General features: G+C 41.9%; 1 protein-coding gene and 1 long non-coding RNA gene across 2 annotated transcripts in view; one reads left to right on the top strand and one right to left on the bottom strand.

The window, feature by feature from the left end:
- Positions 1 to 17,942, bottom strand: part of FRYL (FRY like transcription coactivator) — a 170,472-nt gene extending 152,530 nt beyond the window's left edge. The window contains exons 1-2 of the mRNA XM_086746677.1: positions 17,817 to 17,942; positions 3,421 to 3,620 (exon numbers count right to left, since the gene is read on the bottom strand). The gene's annotated coding sequence lies outside the window, so the exon portion shown is untranslated. The remainder of the gene's footprint in view (positions 1 to 3,420; positions 3,621 to 17,816) is intronic.
- A 911-nt stretch (positions 17,943 to 18,853) lies between these two features.
- On the top strand, positions 18,854 to 22,781 carry LOC147600997 (uncharacterized). Its single transcript, XR_015258370.1, has 2 exons — positions 18,854 to 19,778; positions 22,651 to 22,781. It is a non-coding gene; the product is annotated as an uncharacterized LOC147600997 (long non-coding RNA).
- The last annotated feature ends 521 nt before the right edge of the window (positions 22,782 to 23,302 follow it).

Genomic DNA, 23,302 nt, shown 5'->3' with positions numbered 1-23,302 from the left:
CAGTAGCCAGTGTGTTTTGGAGTTTGGATGTGAAGAATGTTTATAAAAACCCTGATGATATGAGTCGTTGTTAATGAGACCAAGGACACCGTCTGGCTTTCCAAGCCTCACTAATGTGCAGATACAGGAAGCTGGGAGGGATACAGCCAGAATAATTGACCCAAACTGGCCAAAAAGAGTATTCCACGCCATAAATGTCACGCTCAGTGTATAAATGGGGTTGGTCAGGACAGGTATCTGCCTTCCTGGCATCCATCTCTCTCTCAATCGCTGCCGTCGCTCCCTCTACCTTGCTGGCTCCCTTTCGCTCCTTTGCTTGCTGCTCGGTTTCGTTTCCGTGATCTCTGCTCAGGACGGGCTGTATCGCTCATTCAGATATTGGGTGGTGAGAAATTGTGCATTGTTCATTTTGTATACATTAATATCCTTATGTTCTGTTATTATTGTAGGTTTCCTCTGCTATTTTAATAAACTGTCTTTATCTCAACCCACGTGTTTTCCTTTCTTTCCAATTTCTCTCCCCTATCCCACTGGATAGGGGGAGGGTAAGCGAGAAACTGTGTGGTGACTCGGACTAAACCACTACAGTACTTAAACACACTCACGCAAGTTTGCTCACTAAAATTAGTCGCATTATCACAGTAAAGCTTATTAATTTGTAAAGAGGTAAACAAAACCACCATAAATTAAAAAAGCAAATGAACAAACAAAACCAGAAACAACACATGACATGTTAACTGTGCAGCTTCAGAAGCTGGGTGAACAGATCTGACTTAAAAGACAACAATCAAGGCAGAAACAGAAAAGCCAATGAAATATGGTTAAAATTATGAATATTAGCTAAGCAGACAATGAAGAGAGAGGGCCCCTTTCCTCACACAACACTTATTCCTTCCTTGACGCTGCTGTAAATTTTAGCCTGAATCCTTATATCTTTTAAGATATGTCTCAAATCAAAGGATCAGGGACTTCTTGTTGTTGTTACTGTATTGTCTGCATCAGACGTGAGCCTTGCTGCACTTCATAAGCCATTTTGGAGCCAGAGATACTGAGGAGGAGCTAAGAATAGCAGAGGTGAGAACATCACAATCAGTGATGCCCTGCGGCAGAAGAGGCAGGATGTGTTAGGCAGAACCACAAGGAAGGGGAACTCAGAATTTCCACAGGAAAGCTCTGAAACTACCTAGGAGGTATCAGTAGTAGCTGCATCACTTGTGCTTCACCCAAACCTCCGAAAAACCACCTATCATTGTCTCCCCAACTTTTAAGCAAAGCACTTGTTTTGTATAAATACACAGTGTTTTCATTAGCTGCTACTCAAGGGATAGGCATTTTCCAGTTCCCTAAAGACTTCTCGCTTCCATTCCATTAAATACCATAGATTTAAATTGTAATACAGAGTCTTTACTGTAACTTGTACAGTTACTCTACCTCTGGATAAAAAAGTTACTGTTTCTTTTAAATTAAGCACCTCTCCAAGTGAATTATTTTCAAATAAAGTTACTGGCTGCACAGGGAGAACAGCAGCCTCTCCACAGCCAATAGTAAACAGTTATCTGACCAAAAAGTGTTAAAGTAAGACTTTAAGATACATGTGCTAAGTTTCAGAGCTGTAATAGTGCAAAGGTAACAAAGATCAAAGTTATTTAGCAGATAAGTTTCTTTCTTGACCATCTTCTTGCTGATGCATAAGCAGACTTCTTAAAGAAATCCACAACAGTTCAAGCCCCTTTGAAGGCCAAATGTACTTCATTTTTGATGTAGTGCAAACATTGGCATTTATTCTAGGAAATCTCTTTCATTAGGTATATGTTTCTTGCTTGAAGGCGGCAGATTTTCTTACTGGCTTAGCATTTTTTGTAACACTAGATGTTAATTTCCTCTTGTCTTCCACTGTGCTGGCCCATCAATGGCCTTTGGACCAGTGGTGATAAACCCAGTAATGTAGGTTGCTTTTCTACTTGATGCAATATAATACTAATTCCATTAGTATCATCATTAGTAAAATGATACTAATGTCCTCAAACCCTCTGCCTCCATTTTTCTGTTTAATGTAAGATTGATCTGGAGTTCCGACTCTAATGCTAAAAAATATATTTGTCTTCCTTGAGCAACAGAAAGGTATGGATGTTCGAAGTAAATTTCTGCAACAACAAATTTCTTATCTTTTGAGAGCAAGAATACATACATCAGAACAAAAATAATTATGGCATAAAATTCTAACAAAAGACAGTGAAGCAAGTCATCACGTTCTATAACCAGAAATGAAAGCCAGTGACAGAGGCAAACAATAAAGACATTATATTCTGGAGAGGATTCAGTGGTAGAACTTATAATATATATTCAAGTTCTATTTTACTGTAAACTTATCCTGTAAAGAATACATAGGACAATAAAATAATGGCAAGCAATAGCTATGCTAAAAATATTATAGAATATATAATAGTCTCATTATTAATTATAATTAGCTACTAATAGAATATATCATATTCTACTACATTCTATAAAGTAATATTATAGAATATATAACTAATATAGAATGTCTTGAATACAAAAGTCCACATAGCAAATACCATAGAGACAACTGCACTTCAATGTTTTCCTCCTGTCACCCCAATATACTCTCTGTTCTCAAAGGCCAAAAGGAAGTACAGTCTATCAGTTTTACTACTTGACTACAGGGAAGCAGTATATTGCAATATTTTTGAAGGACAGTTTAGATGTTGGATTATTGACATCTACCCATATTCCTTTCAGCTCAGAAGTGCTTTATCCACAATAATTGCCCAGTGCTTAACAGCAATACGGATCTATTTACTACTGATAAAATCCTTACATAAAGAGCAGTAAAGAACAGAACACCTATATAAAATTGTGATTGTAATTGCGGCCGCCTTTACTAATTAGCTGCATTACCGGGCTTCAACCACAAGAGGACAGAGCTCAGACACCTGCCAGCACATTGTAAAGGAGGACTTAACCAGCACCAATAAGCCTGATTTGCATTAAGCACCGTTTGTGAAAGAAAACCTGAGAGAATTACTGAACATACAGAAATTATATAAGAGAATTACTAAATGTACAATTTGAGGATTACTAAATGTACAGGAACCACATCTCGCTTAGGAAGTCCCTGAGCTGCAGATGACTGAAAAACTGAAGGCTGCTTGCCCTGTTCTTAACCTCTTCCTTAGATATTCACTTTTGGCCACAATCAGTTACTATACCATGTTAAATCAAATGTTCTTATTTGTTTTAACACAATACAGACACCCTTCTATTCAGAAAACTGATATCTGAAGTAGTAATTCAAAGTGTGTTAATAGTACAACATAGATAACAAAGACCTCAGTAAAAAGGAAAACAAAAAATTAGATACACGAAAACTTATTTATGACAGAATTGTGAAAAAGGTCTTACCACTTAGAAGCCATTGTTAACCACCAACGAGAGCCATTAGCACTTAGGATGGATCCATCAAGACATTTTCCCCCAGGTCCAACGTGTGCTTCAGGATGTGAGAGTACACAAAGATGTAAACAGCTATGAGTCGGCTGGTATGCAGCCAAATATTGGAGAAAGGTCTCCAAACACAGTACAGACAAATGAAGTGTAGAACGCTGAAAAGAAAAGAAGAAAAAACACAGTCAAACCTTAGACACTTACTCGATGGAGACGTCAACATTTCCCAAGCGCTTTAGAATTCTGTTTGTTTGTGGTTTTTTTTTTAAATTAAAGTCATAAACGATAAACATCTGTTACATGTGTCTTCAGGACTGCTGTTCTGCTCAGAAGCTAATGCTTCTTAATGATGTTTTTTTTCCCCATGAAAAACAGAAAAATTAAAATTGACAGAAAAATAAAATCTACCTTCCCACATTCAGCATATTTTATGTACCTCCATTCTTTATGTAGTTTTAGTTGTATTTTAATTATAAACATTTTATCAATCATATATACAATCACTCTCAAATGCAAGTCATTCTGAATAAAATTTTTTCACATTAGTCCTATTTTTGTTGATTTTTCTTTTCCCCCTGCTTGGTTAGCAGGAGGATGCGGTCAGAAAAAGAAACAAACTACTTCAGCTGTGTCTCCTTAACAAAGCCTTGAGAACTTCTGGAGATTCCTTCACAACAGAAGTTTGTATGCAGCGTGCATACTTGTCACAGCTTGCCTAGGCAGCAGAGTTTGTTTTTGTTCTTCTGTACCGCCAAACTACAGCAAAAGCACACCAGTATTTTTAATTTTAGCCCGGAGGCAGGCCAAGCACTTTTAACAACTCAAGTCTCAACGTGTAGCAGCACTTCACCACTCCTGATTATCTAGTTTGTATTAAAAAAAAATTTTTTTTTTTTTTTGTAAAGTCATAACCTGGAAAATTGCAGGTACATAAAAAGAGCTGTACACCCAACATGACTTTATTAGTGCTCCGATATCTCACGAATGTACTTGTTTCCCTTAGGGATGTGTGAACCAGTCAACCATCATCAACTCTTTATGTCCGGTTTGTTCTACTTCTTAATTAGCATTTCCAAAAATACAAAAGAGAGACCCACATAATAAGCACAATCTAAAGGTAAAAAGCCACATCCTGAAGATTTTAAGATGTAAAAGAAAGCTTAAAAGTGGGACTTAGAGACAATCAGGAAAATTAGATTTGCTTTTGCAAACAGGAAGCAAGCTAATGCTTATATATAAATTAGGAACATACTACGTAATTTCTTGAAAAAGCAAGTCAAGTTTTTTAAAGACTGGACTACTTATAAAAGGAAGAGTTTAAAGACAGATAAAATTCTAACTCTGAATTTTACATGCTAAATTGCTACTCTTCAGTAAAAGTGTCAGCTGCTTTCTGTAGTTTGTGCATTTGACAGTACAGTGCATAAAATCAGCATCACTTTTTCCTCTTCAGACAATTAGGGCAAACAAACACTGTTTTCTGTGCAGCAGAAACGTATGGCCTTTCATCCTGCCTACATTATTAAACTGCACTGTTCACCTTTCCCCCATTTTTCAGAAAACAGAATACTTTAAATCAACTCATGCAAAACTTTACATCCACTCCAGTCTGGAAGTGAGTGGGTCAGCTGTCCTTTAAAGCCTCCCCAATTATATCAACTGTGAACAGCACTAAAGAAATAAAAAACATGCTATATAACACTTCATAAAGCTAAAAGAATACCCTAACAGAAATCCACCCTGGCATACGCTGACATTTTAGCTTACTTTCTCAAATGAAATGTACGTTCACAGATAGATAACCCATTCTTTCTGCTTAGAGGTGTCTTGTCTCACTGTGTCCTGAGCAAACACATACAAAACCAGCCTGTGCTTCTATTTCATCTTCATTCTTCACCACACCAGATGAAATCTTTTTTTTTTCCTCGCACTTAACAAACTAGCCAACAGTTCAGCTGCTTAATGAAGGAAATAAAGTTAAGCTGAGAATTTGACTGTCCAAGCTTTAGGACAAGATACTGAAGTTTCAGTTCAGCTGGCAGTATTTGGAAAGAGCCTGGAGGGCAAGAGGCAGGTGGAAATTCACTTGAGGTATTCAAGTTTTTTAGTGGTACATTCGGAACAACAATAAACTTAAATTGCAGCTGCTGCCCAGAGCTGCAAGTACAATTACAGTTGTATTTGAATACAACCTAAGGCATCCTACAGAATCAATCTGGTCAAGTCTGACTACAGAAGAAAAAAAAAAAAAAAAAATATCAGTAAAGGTAGCAGCAAGGTCAAAAGTCTCCAACGGATGGGAACGAAGCTCACAGTAACTACAGCATATTGCTGGTGGGAACTTCCTTGGGCTTCATTTCCTAACTGCAACTTACAATCTGAAGTTAAAACATAACTACTTTATTAGATTTGAAGTCAAAGGTATCACACAGGAGGAGGCTCAGCGTTTGGGGTGCATCCCTATGAAAGCTTTATGAAAAGCTAAGAAGTAGAACATGACAAAACTACATTAAAAAGTTCAAAGCAAAGAGGTTAGTTACCATAAGGTTTAAAAAAAAAAAAAATAAATCAAAAGGACACTGCTGCTATCCCTAAGTTTTCATACCTAAAAAAAAATTTCAAACCTTCTCTAACATCCTGACTGGAAAACACAACTAAAAATCCAGCCAACCTCAAAACTGGGCAAGTAACAGTGTATGTAACTTTTATTAGGTGAACTTTTTTTAGACGGTGTTTAAAATATAATTTTAGTCTCAATTATTTTCAAGTTGATGTATTGTATTCACAAAGTAGCTGCTATAATGTCTCCTACATAAGACTGAACTCAACTTCATCTTTTGAGCAGCAATTAGATGCTCCAACACAGCACACTTTTTGCCAGTGCTAAGTGTAGGAGAGGTGCTACAGAAGACCACTTCCGAAAACTTCAGAGAAGGTGACTAAAACTAATGTTGCAGGAAATCAAGGTGTCAGCACCTGCATGCAAGAAGATATGTACAAAACACAGTTTCAACCAACTGCTAGAAGTAGTGTTTCCCAGGCTATAAAGCCTATGGAGGCCTCAATACACTACACCTTTCCTTTACAAAGGCAAACATTTACAGAATGGCTCCACGGCCACTCAAATAGGTGGCTGACCTGTACCTTCAGCCTTTCATAGAGCTTGACTAGAGCAACTTGCTGTCAAAAGCACTCCTAACATAACACACTATCTCTTGTGAGCGCTGGTCCTCCATCACTGTCCCTCTCGTCCCCTCCCCAAAATAACAGATTCCTAGAATGGTTTGGATTGGAAGAGACCTTAAAAATAATCTTGTTCCAACACCCCTGCCCTGGGCCAGGACAACTTCCACTAGACCAGGTCACTCAAAGCCCCATCCAATCTGGCCCTAAACACTTCCAGGGATAGGGGATCCATAACTTCTCTGGGTAACCTGTTCCATCATTTCACCATTCTCAAAGTAAAGAATTTCTTCCTTACAGCTAACCAAAAATCTACTCTCTTTCAGTTTGAAATCATTACCCCTTGTGCTATCACAACATGCCCTTGTCAAAAATCCTTTTCCAGCTTTCCTGTAGGCCCCCTTTAGGTACTGGAAGGCTGCTATAAGGTCTTCCCAGAGCCTTCTCTTCTCCAGGCTGAACAGCCCCAACTCTCTCAGCCTGTCCTCATAGGAGACATGGTCCAGCCCTCTTTTTTAGTGGTACATTCAGTGGTACACCTTAGTCGCTCTCCTCTGGACTCACTCCAACTAGTCCATGTCCTTCTTATGTTGGGGGCTCCAGAACTGGACACAGTACTCCAGGTGGGGTTTCAAGAGTGGAGTAGAGAGGGAGGATCACCTCCCTCAATCCCCTGGCCACACTTCTTTTGATGTGGCCCAGGATGCGGTTGGCTTTCTGCGCTGCAAGCACACATTGCTGGCTCACATTGAGCTTCTCATCAACCAACAGTCCGAAGTCCTTCTCCTCAGGGCTGCTTGCAGTCCATTCTCTGCCCAGCCTGTATTTCTGCTTGGGATCGCCCCAACCCGTGTGCAGGACCTTGCACTTGGCCTTGCTGGACTTGAGGTTTGCATAGGCCCACCTCTCCAGCCTGTCAAGGTCCCTCTAAATGGCATTCCCTCTCTCCAGCACGTCAACTGCACCACACAGCTTGGTGTTGTCGGCAAGCTTGCTGAGGGAATCAATCCCACTGTCCACATCGCCAAAGATGTTAAACAGCGCCAATCCCAATACTGACACCTGAGGAACATCACTTGTCACTAGTCTCCACTTGGACGTTGAGTTGTTGACTGCAACTCTTTCAGTGTGGCCATCTAGCCAATTCCTTATCCACCCAGTGGTCCGTCCATCAAATCCATGTCTTTCCAGTTTAGAGACAAGGATGTCATGTGGGAGAGTGTCAAATGCTTTGACACTTTCTCCACAATCCACACGACCAGTGAGGCTGGATGGCTGCCGATCACTTAACTATGGGGAAGCATGAAAGTTGTAAATGGGACAGAAGCAGATGTCCTCTGTGCAAAAAAAGATTCTTTAGAGGGCTTGGTGGGAAGGAGGCGAGGAGAACTTCACTAAACACACATATCGCAACTAGAAGTTGCATTGATCATAGGCAAGAAATTTAGGTAGGTTCAGCTTCCACATAACTGATGTGGAAATGAGATAACGCTCAAGAGGTAGATCAAGGTCACCTAAAGGGAATCATGGGAAAAGAAGAAAAGGATGCACATCTTAGTCACACCAAAACTTTGGAATACAGCCAAACGTCTGCACCTGAGAACTACATTCGTTATACTGGTTCAACACTTTCTCTTCATAAGAATTACAAATAGCTCTCCATTTACAAACTGACAAACTTCAATAGAAAAGACTCCCATACAATCTCCACTGTGGTTGAGAAGGATTTGCAAGATAAATTTCAGAGAAGGGCTTGGTGCCAAATGTCTAATAACTTGATCATGACAACTCAGATTTTAAAATGTATATTTGCCTGGCTTTACCTTTCCTTAGTTAGTAGGAAAAGACATTAAGAAAAGTACATTAATCAACAAATCATGCCCATTGGGCCAGTGCCACAAAACCTGCTTGTTCTGTAAATTTTGATTGTAACTTTTTATCTTTTGGAATCTCAGTTCAGAGTATTAGAAATATGCCAAAACTCAAATTGTGGTTTTACCAGAGCACAGTGGATATTTCCATCTAGGCATAAGACCTTTCAAGTCTCTCAGATGAGCCTCTTAAAAACTGCCTTGACTCACGTCACAGCCCAAGGAACCCACTGCCTTCAGAAACCAGAGTGATGCAAGACTTCCTCAGTTACACCTTCCCTTGGTGCTAACGCCCTCTGTCTCCCACCTTTACCCTTGCTATTTTCTGACTGTTGATTTAGAGGAGTGTTTCCTCAGCAGTAGTACATATCCAATTATTTTATTTTGGGCCCCCAAAAGTGACCTTAGTTATTTTCTATTATACAAACTATAAGTTGGGACTAGCTGTCTGAGAGAAAGTATTTCTGTGCTTCTTTTCAAGAAACTGCAAAACAAAACTGTCCGATCTGCAGAGGACCAAGAAATTACAGCTGTCTTCTGTTAGCATCAGAGGTTGTAAGCAATCTATATATGAAGACTACCTCAAACAGATGTTGCTTCCACCAGGAAAACAGCTAAAACCAACTCCGTGTCAGTGCAAATTTCTAAATATTACACAAGTATTTCAAAGGGAAGTAATGAATAAGATTCCAGCTTGCTTAGTCTTATGTCACCTAGACATTTATTATCACTGTTCCTTCTTATTTCATAAGCACTGGGGGAGCGGGGGATGGCAAACCATAACCAACAGCAACAATAATTTTCCTCCTCAGATGCACTGCTGCCTGCAACAATAAAACAAAACAGGGCATCTAGAGCGTCTGCAGTAGCTCCCACTAAAGCTCTCACAGCCATTGATCTAAACGGTATCTACATTAACAAAGTTTCACCAACAGGAAAAACAAGAACTTCCCTGAGCATGCAGTGTAGGCAAGAAGCCTCAAATTCTGACCTCTACACCACGACTACTATAGAAACAGGGAAAACGCAAAAAATGCCAAATGGCTCTAGAAACTAAACTCCTTTTTTTTTTTTCTTTTTTATAAAATAAATTGCAAACACAGGCTAAACTAAATATCAGCCTATAAGCATGAAACTAAATAATGAAATCTGAAGAACACGAGCTTATATGACACCTTCATATTGTTTTTGGCAATTTCCTGCTTTCAAAAGTATCTCAAACCAAAACCAACAATTCTTTTTGATTCAACAAGCTTTTGGAGATCAACATCTAGCAAGGTTCAAGCACTTGGAACTACTGAATGAAAAATCAACAGCTTATGTACTACTTTTCCTCCCTTAACAGACTGCTAAAGCTAAAAATACATTCTTTCTCAAAAAGTGCCAAAAACTATTAAATCACTGACTAGTTTTACTACTGTATCTGTACAAAAAAAAAAAAAAAAAAAAAAAGAAAAATATGTGACAATAAAACTTTCCTGTAGCTATTATATCCTGTTAGGAGGAACCAATATGAACTTTATGCACATTCAGTACCGAAGTTTATATGTATTTATATTTAGGGAAAAAAAAAATCCACAAAAAAACAACTTTAATCCCTTGAACAACATAGGAAGTCGCTTTCCACACTCTCTCCCCCCCATAGCAACTTCAGTAGAGGTTAAACTCGGGTTCCATATCCAAAATGCTAGTAGTTCTTCAAAAATGCTGACCAGACAATGTTGAAGTATATCAGTTAGCAGATTTCTTATCTAGTCAAGCAGTTGCAGAAAAATATGCTTGACTGACATATCCCAATCTAGTGCAATATTCTCTGGCCTCTGGAAATCCAGTACAAACACTATATGAAAGGCAGTAGTGCTAACTGCTTTTAAAATACAGCAGACTGAGGATTTTGCTGTATGTGCAGATCATCTGTACCCATTCTTTTTTCTTAAGCAGCATTCAATGTGAGGAGTTCAGAGTCTGTATTCACACCAGCTGCAACATGAACTTGCTGTTTCACTTTAACAGAAGCTCAAATGGGGCCTGACTGCACTCTCCAGCATGACATTAAGATAAACAGACAACTAGCTGAAATATTCTTCTTGTTTCTAGGCACAAAACATTATAAAAACCCTACTGACATTCTTGCTCCTATGCATCCTACTCTTCTCATAACAAATGCTAGCTTTCAAATAGCCACCCGCTAAATTCAAAATATCTTCTGAGTATTTGTGTCACTAACATGTGTCAGTTCTTAAACTTAGAACACCTGCATTGCTCTAGTTAGAGTCACATAAAGATTGTATGCAAGTATTCGACTATATAGTTATATGCAAGTTTTACATACTAGTCATGGTTTTAAGGGAGCATGCAATAAAAGCTACTATAAAATTACAGGGACTACAAAATACTTGAAAACAGAACTATTTATTCTTAAAGTGCAAGTCAAGAGAACAACTGCCCTATGCAGTACCTTCTTTACATATCCTCCCAGGAGATACAAGGCTGGACTTCAAATTGGATCAAATCTGTTGCACACAATTTACCCCCGCCCCACCAAAATATGAGTATAAGGTGTGCCATTCTGATGGCCTGTTAACAGATTTTTATTAAAATACTATAATATCAAAGGTTGATTGTGACATAGAGTAAGAGGAGGGTTCTCAAATGTTTTTAAATCAGGTTCATTTCTCCCTAGTACAGCAAAAGTCCAAAAATATACAAAAGTGTTAAAGAAATGTGTATAATGGTAGATAAAGACTCTCAGATTCCTATCATAAAAACTTGTTCTGTTAATTTTGTGCTTGTATCTACCTAGCTTTCTGTTCCCACTATCATCATTGCTATCCATCACTTCTCACCTGTACCAGCTATTCCATAGTTATTCACCTATTAATTCTGCAGGTAGGTAACTGTAAATATATATACACACAAACATATGTATCAACTCCATCTGAAGAAACATCTCTGATCCTCTGTTTCATATGCAACATCTACCACCGAGTAGTAGTGGTACAACGGGGAGGTAGAGGTGAGGTCTAAACCAAAGGAACAGAGGGAACAGGGCAGCATCTCCATGATCTCTATGTCTATAGGAAACAGAGAAACAAACAGGTTTGCTGTATCTCAGTGAAGGTGTCAGGGAGACCTACCCTTACTGCTACTTCTCCAAAGACCAAGACCACTCATTCATAACTCCTTTCTCTTTACAAGCAGAGGTGGGGTATCCAGGAACTCCCCAAGTCGCTGCAACAGCACCAGCCATCATGGGACCAGCTACTCTCATCACCCTGTCCCAGGGAACAAACAGGCCAGTCAGTAGCCATCGTGCACAAGACAGTAACTCTTCGGGTTTTTTTAATGACATCTTTTTTGGATGATGTCTACAGAGGCAGAAATCATACTGTTTTTCCTTATGGCGATCTTTTCTAACATGATCAGCATTATATTAGTTCAATTTAAGATCACGAAAACTCTGCTACTGGCAAAATATTCGGCTGCCACAGACAGAAGCCTAAACAGTTCTTTAGCACAAGAATAGAAATGGTGTTGATAAGGACTATCCTCATGCAAGGCAGATAAAAATGCCTATGAACACTTGACCCTATCTTTCATGCTAGCATCTCTACAGAGAGAATCAGTCTTTGTCCAGGTCTGCTGTTAACTCCAAGTCCCCTTTACGGTATGGTGTTTACAAAAGATGATACTTCTTCATTTTGCAAAACTGGGCAACGTCACTGGAGAAAGAAAGTCAATCTTTGCAATATCAGCTTCAAATGTGAATTCCCAACACCTGGTTTTATCATAACATTCTCAAGTTTTATGGTATAGATATTTCCTCCTTTTTTTTTTTTTTAAAAAAAAAAAAGAAAATAAAAGAAGCGTACTTCATTTAACAGTCTCCCATATTGAATTACTAGAGTCTTATCTTCTGGACCAAGTAAAACAAACTATATGTATTTGTAGTTTTCACCACTGTCTCCAGCTCTTATTTTATAAACACATCAAACATTATATTCAGTTACTCCAAACAAACTTCACTGCATAGGGCTGGCAAAACCCATACAATTGTTATCTTTGAGACTACTACAAAAAACAAGTAGTGAAAGATCAACAGCAATAAGTCTTCTGTGAAAGGCTGAGCAGTGCCGTTGAATACTACAGAGCAGGTCTTGCCCATATTCTTACAAGGATCTTTTCAACACATTCTTGCCTCTAAAAATGGTACCAGGCTTTTCTTTCTGCTCTTCTCCCTTGCTTACTTGCACATTGCCAGGGGTATCTTTGAGTTTCTTAAATACTTTCTGCACGATTATGACTAACATCACTCCCACCAGGACCTGAACTATGGCAGGCTCAAGGACTGTTGGCAACAGTGATACTTACCAATGCTACATTTGACCTACAGAATCTCTTCCCATTTGACATAACATACTTCAGTAGTAATATTTTTTGTGAGAAGTTGGAGCATACAAAGACAAAGCAAAAAAAACCTTGAGAGGACTGAGGAAAGAAAACATGCTCCTAAGGTCTACCAGCAAGTTATTTCTGCCAGAGCATTAAAAGACCTCTATAAGGTACCACTGGAACCTCCCCTGGAATACTTCATACTAGTCTGGTCAATGCATGCTTTAAAGAAAAAAAAAAAAAAAAAAAAACACAAACACAAAAAACCCCACTAATTCATATATGAAAAAAGGCAACAAAGGGATTTTAGGATGATCAGGTGAACCGGAAACACCTCACTCAAACAAGAGAGAGTCTGGTTTATCTGGTTTAGCAAAATTAGACTATTGCTCCCTAGAAATACACTGAAGATAAGAGAAATAAATATTACAAAGGAAGAATTGCTATTTAAGCTGAAAAACAATACTGGCAACTGCCACTGACAGAAACTGCTATCAACATACAACCTGAAAACTACAAATACTCCCAAGTATCCGTTATTTAATTCTGAAGCAGTCTTCTAATATTTAGATGACAAAACACGTAAAGCTTTCTTTGTTTTTATTATCATCATCACCTCATGTAACTTCAGTTGAAAATCAAAAAAGGAAAGAGGAGAAAAAAAAGGTTCAAGCCAGGAGTCTTCTCCCATTTTCTGGAAAATGGGGAGAAAGAAGAAAATAGGTCACTACACTAACTCCAAAGCGACCAGCAGCATCATTAAAGTGTGCACATCAACAGTCCCAAGTCTCCTGCACAGACTATGCTGAAAAGCCAGCTATTTTGGACTAACCCAGCCCTAGCTCTGAAGAAGTACCATTCACTTACACTTAAACAGACCACCTGTCAAAGCAGCAGCTGGAACAGCTGAAGGAAGGTACTCTCATGTGGAGATCTGTGCAAACTCCACACAGATCAACTTTGTCTATTGTTAGTAGCTGCAAAAAAACAATTGACACTACTCACATTGATGAGGGTAAGAATATCCATGTAAAAAACAAATCGTTAGAATGCCAGCTTCTGGGCACTATGCCATTGTATAAGACCAAATATTTAGACATTTTGGAGAACCTCAAACTGAGCTTTAGAAGTTCACTTTTAAAAAAATATTCATTCCTCTTCCATTTTTGCATGCAAATGTAAATTACTAGGAAAAGCTACAGATAAATACAAAAATCCCTCAAAACAGAAGCCACGTCAAAACAGACACTGCTGTTCAACTAACTTGAGGGGATTTATCCCTTTGTGATATCTTCCAGTGACTGTACTGGACACTTGCTATCTGAGACTGTATTCCATCATTCTTCCTGGGAGGTGTTCATGTCAGAGGGAATTAGGGATTATAATAGATTTGTAGGAGGGGAGACAAGGAAGGACAACACAAGTCTTAAGAGATACAGCTATACAGCAGTACACAGATGTTTAAAAAAAAAAATTAACTGTCAAACACTTAGGATAAGCAAGCCAGACACTAGAATGAAGAACTGCTATTTTAATCAATAAAAAAAAAGGCAGAAGCAACCCTAGCTGAGTCAGTCTGGCTAACATCTATTACTGGAGTTCACTGGGATTTGGAGTGAGACTGGACAAAAACAACGTCAAATCCTAAAACCTTCTAACATTGCAATGCTGCTTTCTCCAGCCCATAGTAATTCCTGGGAGGATTATTACAGATACAAAAGCCATAAAGGTTCAAAGTTGTTTGGGTGTGAGCGTGCAGAAGCAGCACAAAGCAGTAAATCACAGCTAGACTGTGCACTAGGCCAGCTGCCCTCCCGCCGATGGATACAGCTACATTGCATTTCCTACCTACTGGGAAGGCAATGCAGGCCAGTAACCACAGTTACGGGGTCACAAACCCTGAACCATTATCCTCATTCTTCTGACAGTAACTCACACAGCTGATGTGTGCCTACAGCACTTTCCTCTCACAGTATTATTCGCACATGACACCTACGGTTTCTGTTAAGCTATAGCTTAAATATAGACAAAAATCATTAATACCTACAGCTCTCTAAGCTAGCCGGAGTACATTATATATCCATGTTCTGTATTATGCGAGTCCACTGAAGGGTAAAGTTTGCCTACATGCCCCTTAAGGAACTCGGACCAAAAAAAAAAAAAAAGTCATTTAGTCCTTTGTGCAATAATGAAGTAGCCATCACTAGACAAGACGATCAAAATAAAACTTCCTGAAATACAAAACTAGATATAACTCAGGCAACGTCTGCTATGGAAGATGCTGTTTTCCAAGTTGTTTTCCTTGATGCACAGCCACTAGGAGGGAGGGTAATTATAATCTTCTTAAGCTCTTAGAAAAAGTAAATACAGACAGTGTTTTCTCAATTGTATTAGCAAAAACTTTCAGCATACCAATTAATTTTACCCCCCAAAACTAAAAAGACAGTCACAGTGAAAAAAAACATGTGAGAACCACTCTTGAGCAGCTGATGCCTAGCAGGATGACACTGGAAACTTAATACAGTAACACAAAAAATAGTACAGTTTTACCTTTTGCCTTACAGTCCTACAACCCTCCAACTTCCCTCCTCAAAGGTACTATGCTGCTACATGAGAACCAGCTGTCACCGTGCTTTGGTTCACCTAGGCCAGCCAAATAGAAACAGAATTAGTCGAATATTTCAACTTAATCTTAACTAACCCCAAGGAAGAATTAAACAACTTTTCTTTTGAAATGAAGTTCAGTAGCATTTTACTACAACATCCCAAAGCAACATACCACTCAGCTCCAAGGAAACCACTTCCAGAGAGAACTCAGCACAGGCTGTAAGCAAAGCCATTTCGGAATACAAATAAGGAGCCATTCTCAGTAGCAATTCGTCCAGGGAAGTCAGTTGTCTACCGACAACCACCACCACCAAACACTACTAAGGGGCTCTACAAAACACAGATAAAGGAAGTTTTTGACAGCAAGAATGTCGCTCTCATCTTTAAATACTTGACTTACTAAACCTGCAACACAATTTTTAGCGAGGAGTTTGTTTCCTTTCTGCCGAGTGTCACAAGATAAGAATCGGTGTGTGGTTTCCCAGCGCTTGCTCAACAATCTTCAACAGAGATTCTGAAGTATTTGGGGCATATCCTCAAGCATGACAGTAACAACACAGAAGCAAAGCAACTGAAACAGCCTACTGAGAAAACAACACATTGAGGAAATACTTCTTTGGTAACTACAGTTAATTTCACTCTTTATTCAACCCACAATCAGCAAATCACCTTCTTCATCACATTACTCTATATGCTCCATACTGTGTGTTCCTGTCCACGTGAGTGTTTCTTCCCCTACTACCTCAATAACTTACAAACACCTTTCTCTTTCTTGTCTGTATTTACATGAAGGGGGCTTACCATCTAAGTTTTTTTTCCCTACACGAAGGCTGAGCCTGGGAGATGCACAGTGCACATAAGAACAAAAAAGAACTTGCTTTCTTGCTTTAATATATCTCTCTCCTAGGGCACATTTCAGATTTGTAATTCTGAAGGAAGTCCAGGTTACACTCTTGCCACCTCATCTCCAGACTGTCCTACTACTCTTTAAAACTGTATCAGCAGGCTGCTTTTGCAACTCACTCGAAGTGACCACCAAAATATTTTGTGTTTGGCTTTTTTCTTTTTCTTTCTTTTTTTCACGTTTTCCCTCTGATTTCTTAGGATGTTTTACCTAGAGCAATCCTGACTGCCAGACCAGCGACTCCTGGTTAAGACACAAACCTAACTGTTCTCTGCCAAGTGTTAACACAGTCAACAAAAACCATCACATAACCAAAATAATGGAAATATATATATGGAAGTGGAAGAGAAGACACCTAATTAAGGCCCTACAACCCCGACAGCCGCAACGGTAACGTCTGTGTGAGACTGTACAAACGATTCTCCAAACTCAAACCGCAGGTCTGGTCCTGACAGCACCACCAAGTGACTCCTTCGGCCGAGCGCTACACGCTCGGCGAGAGGCGCACACCGGGATCTTGCTCTGGCGCTCGGGATTTCCAAGTAAGTTTTACCCAAAGGCGAGGGGGAGCGCCCCTGCCCGCCCGCACCGCCCTTCCTCCCCGACGCCGGGACGCGCGTTTCCCCGCCGGAGCTGCCGCCGCGCCCGCGCAGCCAGCGGGCACCCCCCGGCGGCGGGGCGGGGCCGGTAACAAAGCCCGGCTCCGTACCACCCTCCCTGCTCCGTCCCGCCGTTCCCGGGCGGCCTGCCGCACGCCCGGCCCCCGCCATCCCCCGCGGGGGTGGCTGCCTCGGCAGCCGCCGAGCTCCACAAGCCGCCGGCTGTCCGGCCCCGCCGCCCCAGGGCACAACTGGAGCCAGTCGGACGGGTGCGGGGCGGGAGGAGCCCGGCGGCGGCTGCTGCTTCCCGCTCGGCCCGCGGGGGCCATGCGAACGCCGCGCCCACCCCAGGGGCTTCGGGAGAGGGAGGCCGGGCGCCCACCCCGCCGCCGGCCGCGCTGCACGGGCGGGGCCGCAGAGGAAGGGGCGGAAGAGAGAGGGCGGGAGGAGGCAGGGCGCGGGCCGCGGCGGGGGCCGGGGGAGGCTCCGTCTCCCCGGAGTAAGGGGGCCGGAGCCCCGGCCCTGCGGGGAGGCGGCCGGGAGGCGCCAAGCGCACAACAGCACCGCCGACCCCTCCCCACGCTCCCCCCGCCCCGGCGACGGGCAGGGCTGCCCGGCGGCACGCTGCCCCCTCCTCCCCGCCGTAAACAAAGCGGCGCGGGCTAGGGCCGGGCCAACGGCAGGGGCTGCGCGCGACGCAACAGCCCCCCTCCCCCCGTTTCCCTGAGAGCAGGCGGCCCCCTCCTCCCCACCCCCCCCCCCAGCCACGACCGGGTCCCAGCTCCGCCGCTGCCTCACCTTATCCCGCCGGTGGAAGCGCTGCCTCTCGCCGCAGCCCCGGGCACCGCCGAACTCAGCACGGCTGTGGCTCCCTTTCAGAGCGACTCCAGTGGCAGCCGGTGAGCGACTCGCACGGCCGGCATCGCCCCGCCGGCTTTATCCCGACGCCGCCTCTCCCCTCCGGTAACTCGACGGTCCGGCTCGTCCCTCCCGCCCCCCCCGCCTCCCCATTGGCACGCGCCGCCCCACCAGGAACCGACGCTCACTGGGGCAGGCGCACAGCACTCACGCGGGACCGCCCCCACGCCCCCTCCCCGTTGGCTCCCGAGCGTCCAGCCCGCCCTCCCGGCCCCGCCTCCGCAGCAACCTGACGCTTCGGCCAATCACAAGGCCTCCAACGGAGAGCAGAGCCTCCGATTGGCGGCGCCCTCCAGCTTCCTGCGGCTGCGATAGGCCGAGGCGGGAGCCAGTTCCGCGCCCCGGCCCGCCCGTGGGAGAGCTCCGAGGCGCCGTGGCCCGTCTCTCCCTGCCCCGGCGGGTGAGGGACCGCGGACAAACTCCCGACCGGGCGGCCTGGCCCGACCTGGCCTAGCCTGGCCCCACGCAGGGCTGCAGCAGGCTCGCCCGGCGGGAGGGCTGCCTCAGACGCCGGCGGGACAGGTTAACAGCCGCCCAAGGAAGCCCCCGGTGAGAGCAGGAGCGATCGCTGCCGTTAAAAACAGCGAGCGGGACCGGTATCGCCAAGGCAGCCGGGAGTAAAACGGTCTTGCAGCAGCGCGCCTGGAGAACACCGAGGAGGTTTCCTCGCTCGCGAAGGGACCACGCGCTGGAGGGGGGGACCCTCCTCACGGCCTCCCTTTCGCCCCTAGGAAACGGTCGGAAAATGACGCCCTTCCCCCGAGTGCGACTGAGGGCACATACTTGTCCCTCGGCCAGCCTCACAAACGTGTAGATGCCGCCTTTTTGCCAGAAATTACTCGCGTTGTTCCACCGACGCGAATCGCTGGGCTTCCCCCGCAGAAGCGGCCTGGCTCCCACGAAGACCGCCGGGCTGCTTTCGCCGCTGGAACTTGACTTTGATTTCACTTATTTCCTACGGGCATCGGTCTGGAAGGTCTGTGGTAATGCTAGTGACGCAGACGGAAAGGCAAGGTAATGAGAAAATTCACAACAGCATCCTCGGAAAAGTCATCTGGGACTGGCTAGGTTTTCAACAATACAACAGGTCAAGGTATTCCTAAACAAGGCGAAGACTTGGGAGCCCGTGGTAATAAAAACAGAAACAGTACCAACATTAACATTTTAAGCAGTTAGAAAGTAACTGTATTTTCTGTTGAAGTGCCTCAAAACTTCCAGGCTTGACAAGGAAAAAAAAAAAAAAAAAAAAAAGGAAAGGGAAAAAAAATACATGTCAAGCGTGATAAAATAACACCAGATCGGCACAACAGTATCAGAAAGAATCTCGAAGTCACCATTTTTCCACTGCCAAATACAAGCCTGTCTCACAAGTACTGTACTATAATAAGCATATCCAACAAAAACAGAACAGAGTAAAAACTATGCTTTTTACAAACAACAAACACGCCAGCACAACAGTTGCCAGTCTCTCTTAAGAGAAGCTCCAAGTTCTATTACATGCTTTGTAGGATTATGGTTTATTTGGAGTAAAAGGTCCCTTCGTGCCCAACTACTCGTGTCCATGTGCTGCACATCCTTGAGACATATAAGGTACATCGACTTGCAAAAAACAGTAGGAACAAGAAAGCAGGAGAAGAAAAAATAATTACATACTCCTAGCTGAGAAGACTATTTCAGGTTAACTCCTTCCTGTAGATTTAAGGATTTAGTGAATGGAATATTTTTTATTCCATTTTAACAGCTGCACCACAGTCAATGTTGGGTAACGGAACACCTAACAAGAAAAACAGGATTCATTGCTACTGGTGGTGTGCACGATTTCAGACAATTGGCTGAAGCAAAGTATGTCACAAGGGTTTCTTTTTGTTTTTTAAGTTATCCCAAGATAGGAGCTCAGCCTCATCTTCCCAGTAAATGCATATACATCCATGTAAATGAAACAAGAGCGGCTGAACCTCACCACCAATAAAAATGAAGCTATGAGTATTTAACCCCGAGCACCTGAACTTTACAGGATGCACAATCATACCACTTTCAGAACCCAGATTCTCCTGACTGTTACCTGCCTGCTTTACAAAATAGCCCTAAGGATTAGTTAACATGCAAAGTACATTTCAAAGTACATTACAGTACCAATTATTATTAGTAGTAATTATTATCAGTGTGGGTAAAGTCCTTACTAATTGAGGCTTTGAGTATCGGCTCCACAAAGACACCCACTCTTGGTGCTTGCTGATGTGCCATAATGCTTCAGGCAAATAACTGATTCTTTGTTTGCCACCAGTTGTAGTAGTTACAACAATGCTCTTTTTTGGTATGAAGCACAGTTATTTCTTCATTAGGGAGAGAGTGATTTTTCCAAATACAGTCCTGTTAACTCTTGGCAGCCACTGAAGAATCAGCAGCTCTCAGCTGTTGTGTTTTACTCTGTTGTCCAGAGCACCAAGCAAAAAAAAAAAAAAAAACTAACAGAAAAAAAAAGTATATCACCATTCCAGCTATGTACTGGAGCACATAAACTGCCAGTACTTGTTTTGGCGACTTTCCTTACCAGATCAGCGTATGCTCTGACTCTTTCACACGTCTACTTGTTTCAGTTATGTCTTACGCAGTACTGTAAAACTAAACTTAGTTCTTAAGCCAACTCTTTGTTTTGCAGTGGATCTGCATAAAGCCTGTCACTAACTGTTGAACAAGGGGATAAAGAAGAATTTATCCGAAATATAAGCTTTTATACCACTTGACAGTCTACACACAACTCACCCAATTAGTTCTTGAGCTCCAGCTTCAAGAGTTCTGAATATTCACCAGTGTATTTGTTTTGCAAAGTACTGCAATTAGAAACCATCTGATTTTCACTCTTTTCTTTTAACAGAAGTAATCAGTTCATTTCAAGAGAATCTTATTTTTCTAAAGTTCTCCTTTTTCCTTCTTTGAGGCATGTCCTTCAAAATAAATCGTTTCAAGTTTCTGAAGATTAAATATAAAGTTTCAGTAGTACAGTATTTTGAATCTCATATTCCTCACTCTTGGATTATACTAAATCATAAAAGATAAAAAAGTTTAGAGTCATAGATAAATGAGTTGTAATACATCTAAAAATATTTTTTTTTTTACTTCTGAAGCAGTGCAAAATATGTAAATTTGCACTATTCCTCTCTACAAATAATCTAGCAGTTTTGAAATATTGCACATGTTTAAAAACACACACAAAACAGCAATTAGAAAACAGTTGCTGGAACATCTGACTGTCATTGTGCATGTTATTAAAACATAGAACGCAAAACTGTTACCTTGTCATCTCTAAAGGACTACTCAAATGCATAGATTTTTAAACAAAAAAATACCATATTGGATAATGGCATCTGTTAAAGGAGAAGGTAAGGAAAATAGTATTCAAGAGATCAGTTTTACAGAAAGGGATTAAAAAGCTAGCCTTAAGCCTTGCCTGAGGACAAAATTTTATGTAACGCATCAGAAGGACTTGACCATACCATCACCAATTTTAAACTCAAGTTCTCAACAGTTGCAAGAAAGATGGCACAGGTATAAAGGAAGCGATAGAAGTAGACCAGATGGCAAAAGAGGAGTCTTGTTAAGACTTATTTCTAGGGGAGAACTTCAAAAAAGGCTTGAGGACAAAGCATCAGGAATGTGGATATGCTCCATACTGAATGTCACCCTGCAACTGCAGTTCTCATCCAAAAAATCAATGTACATACCCAGGTGAAACTTTTAAGTAGCGTTAAGTATCTCACAAGCAGACTGTATTAGGTAAGATTTGTGAAAGGATGGTAAACTCACTGGTTTGCTGCATGACTTTAATTCTTTTTTTCCCCATTGGAAATCTAAGGGACTTGAGGATAGTGAAGTGAGGAAACAACAGTGAAGTGAGGTAAACTATTAATTTTACAATAGAGAGGCAAAACAACAGCTCAGAGCCATTACTTTCTTCAATGAAGGAGACCGATACTCATTTCCTTCCCTTTGAAGCTCCATGTTTAGAGAAAGTGCAGTCCATAAACATGTCCTACCCTACAAAAACATATGCTTTACAAACCATTGTATTCTTTGCCCACAATATGCTGAAAGACAAGCGGGAAGAAGCATGAAATCAATTGCCTTAATAAGTGTGCTATAGTCCCATAAATAAAACTGTTGTGAGCCAATGAGGCCAAAATCTTTTGCTTTCTGATTAATAATGTGCGTAATTGATGTCCACATACTGGAGAGTCCTCCATTAGGGTGGGCCCAGGTGACTGTCAGAAATGAAAGTTGGAAGTAATCTACCTTACCAGGCAGGGCAATCTCATGGAAATTAGGAACTTTTCTATTGTACAATGAAAGCTGTGAATTAAGAACCCCAGGATACATAGTTTCTGGTCTTATACTCCCAGCTTATTTCAACAATCCAATACTCAAAAACCTATCTCCTCCACAGCTTTTTTTGGTGCAGCTGGCCACTCCAGGCACCTAAACCTATTATTTTACACACACTCCTTAGTCCAGTTGTCCTAGGTCCTTCACATGCTCAGAGTGCTCATTTTGTAGTTACATTCTCTTCTAATTTCAGACATTTTGCATCCACGTTCCCTACTAATTTCAGACACTTTCAGTCTCTTAAAACCTCCCCTCTCCTATCTTCAGGCATGGCCTTTTTTTTTTGTACAGCCAACAGACAGTAGCAATTCAAGCCTTTTCACTTGAATTCCAGGGTGAAGAGACAATGGCTTACTCCAGGAAAGGCTTGAAGGGAGTGGTGCATTCCAAGCAAGTAGAGGCAGATCAGGATATGGTGAATTTGAGCCACATTACTGCATGTTTACAATAAAACACCACAGCATACATTGCACTATCAAAAACGTATTTTTATTTTTTCCTCAGCTGTTCCCGATTTCTGACAAACTGCAAGCATCCACTAATGCTGCCACTTCAACAGCATTAGCTAAAGACAAGCGTGCAGACTCCTCCTAATCTCCCAATTCAACACAATCCTAACCACCAAACCTCTACTGGTTTCAAGTTCAGACAGTTGCTCACCAGGCTCTGACTTGGTCCTAATTCAGATAAACTCTTTTTTAGGTAACAGACATCCTTTCCTTTTAGTCAGTTCTGGCCATGTATCTTCAGCAAGCTGCTGACTGACATGCCTATTGGCAACAAACCTAGCGCTGAAGCTAGGCATGGACAGATAAAAGCTTTTTCCTACCCTTTCTCAAAAACAGCAAGTCAGTTACAAAGCCAAGAAGTACCACTGCATGCTTCTTTTGCAACGCAGTGCAGAACAAAAACAGCCATGTGAGGATTACCTTTAATGGGACTCGCTCCTTCTGAAGTTGCGCCTCTGCCCAAATGTGTTAGAGGGT

This window comes from Chlamydotis macqueenii, chromosome 4, assembly GCF_036417535.1.
Source record: "Chlamydotis macqueenii isolate bChlMac1 chromosome 4, bChlMac1.mat, whole genome shotgun sequence".
In the NCBI taxonomy this organism is placed as follows: domain Eukaryota; kingdom Metazoa; phylum Chordata; class Aves; order Otidiformes; family Otididae; genus Chlamydotis; species Chlamydotis macqueenii.
The sequence above is the reverse complement of the archived record's forward strand: the minus strand, read 5'-3'. Positions and strand labels throughout refer to the sequence as shown.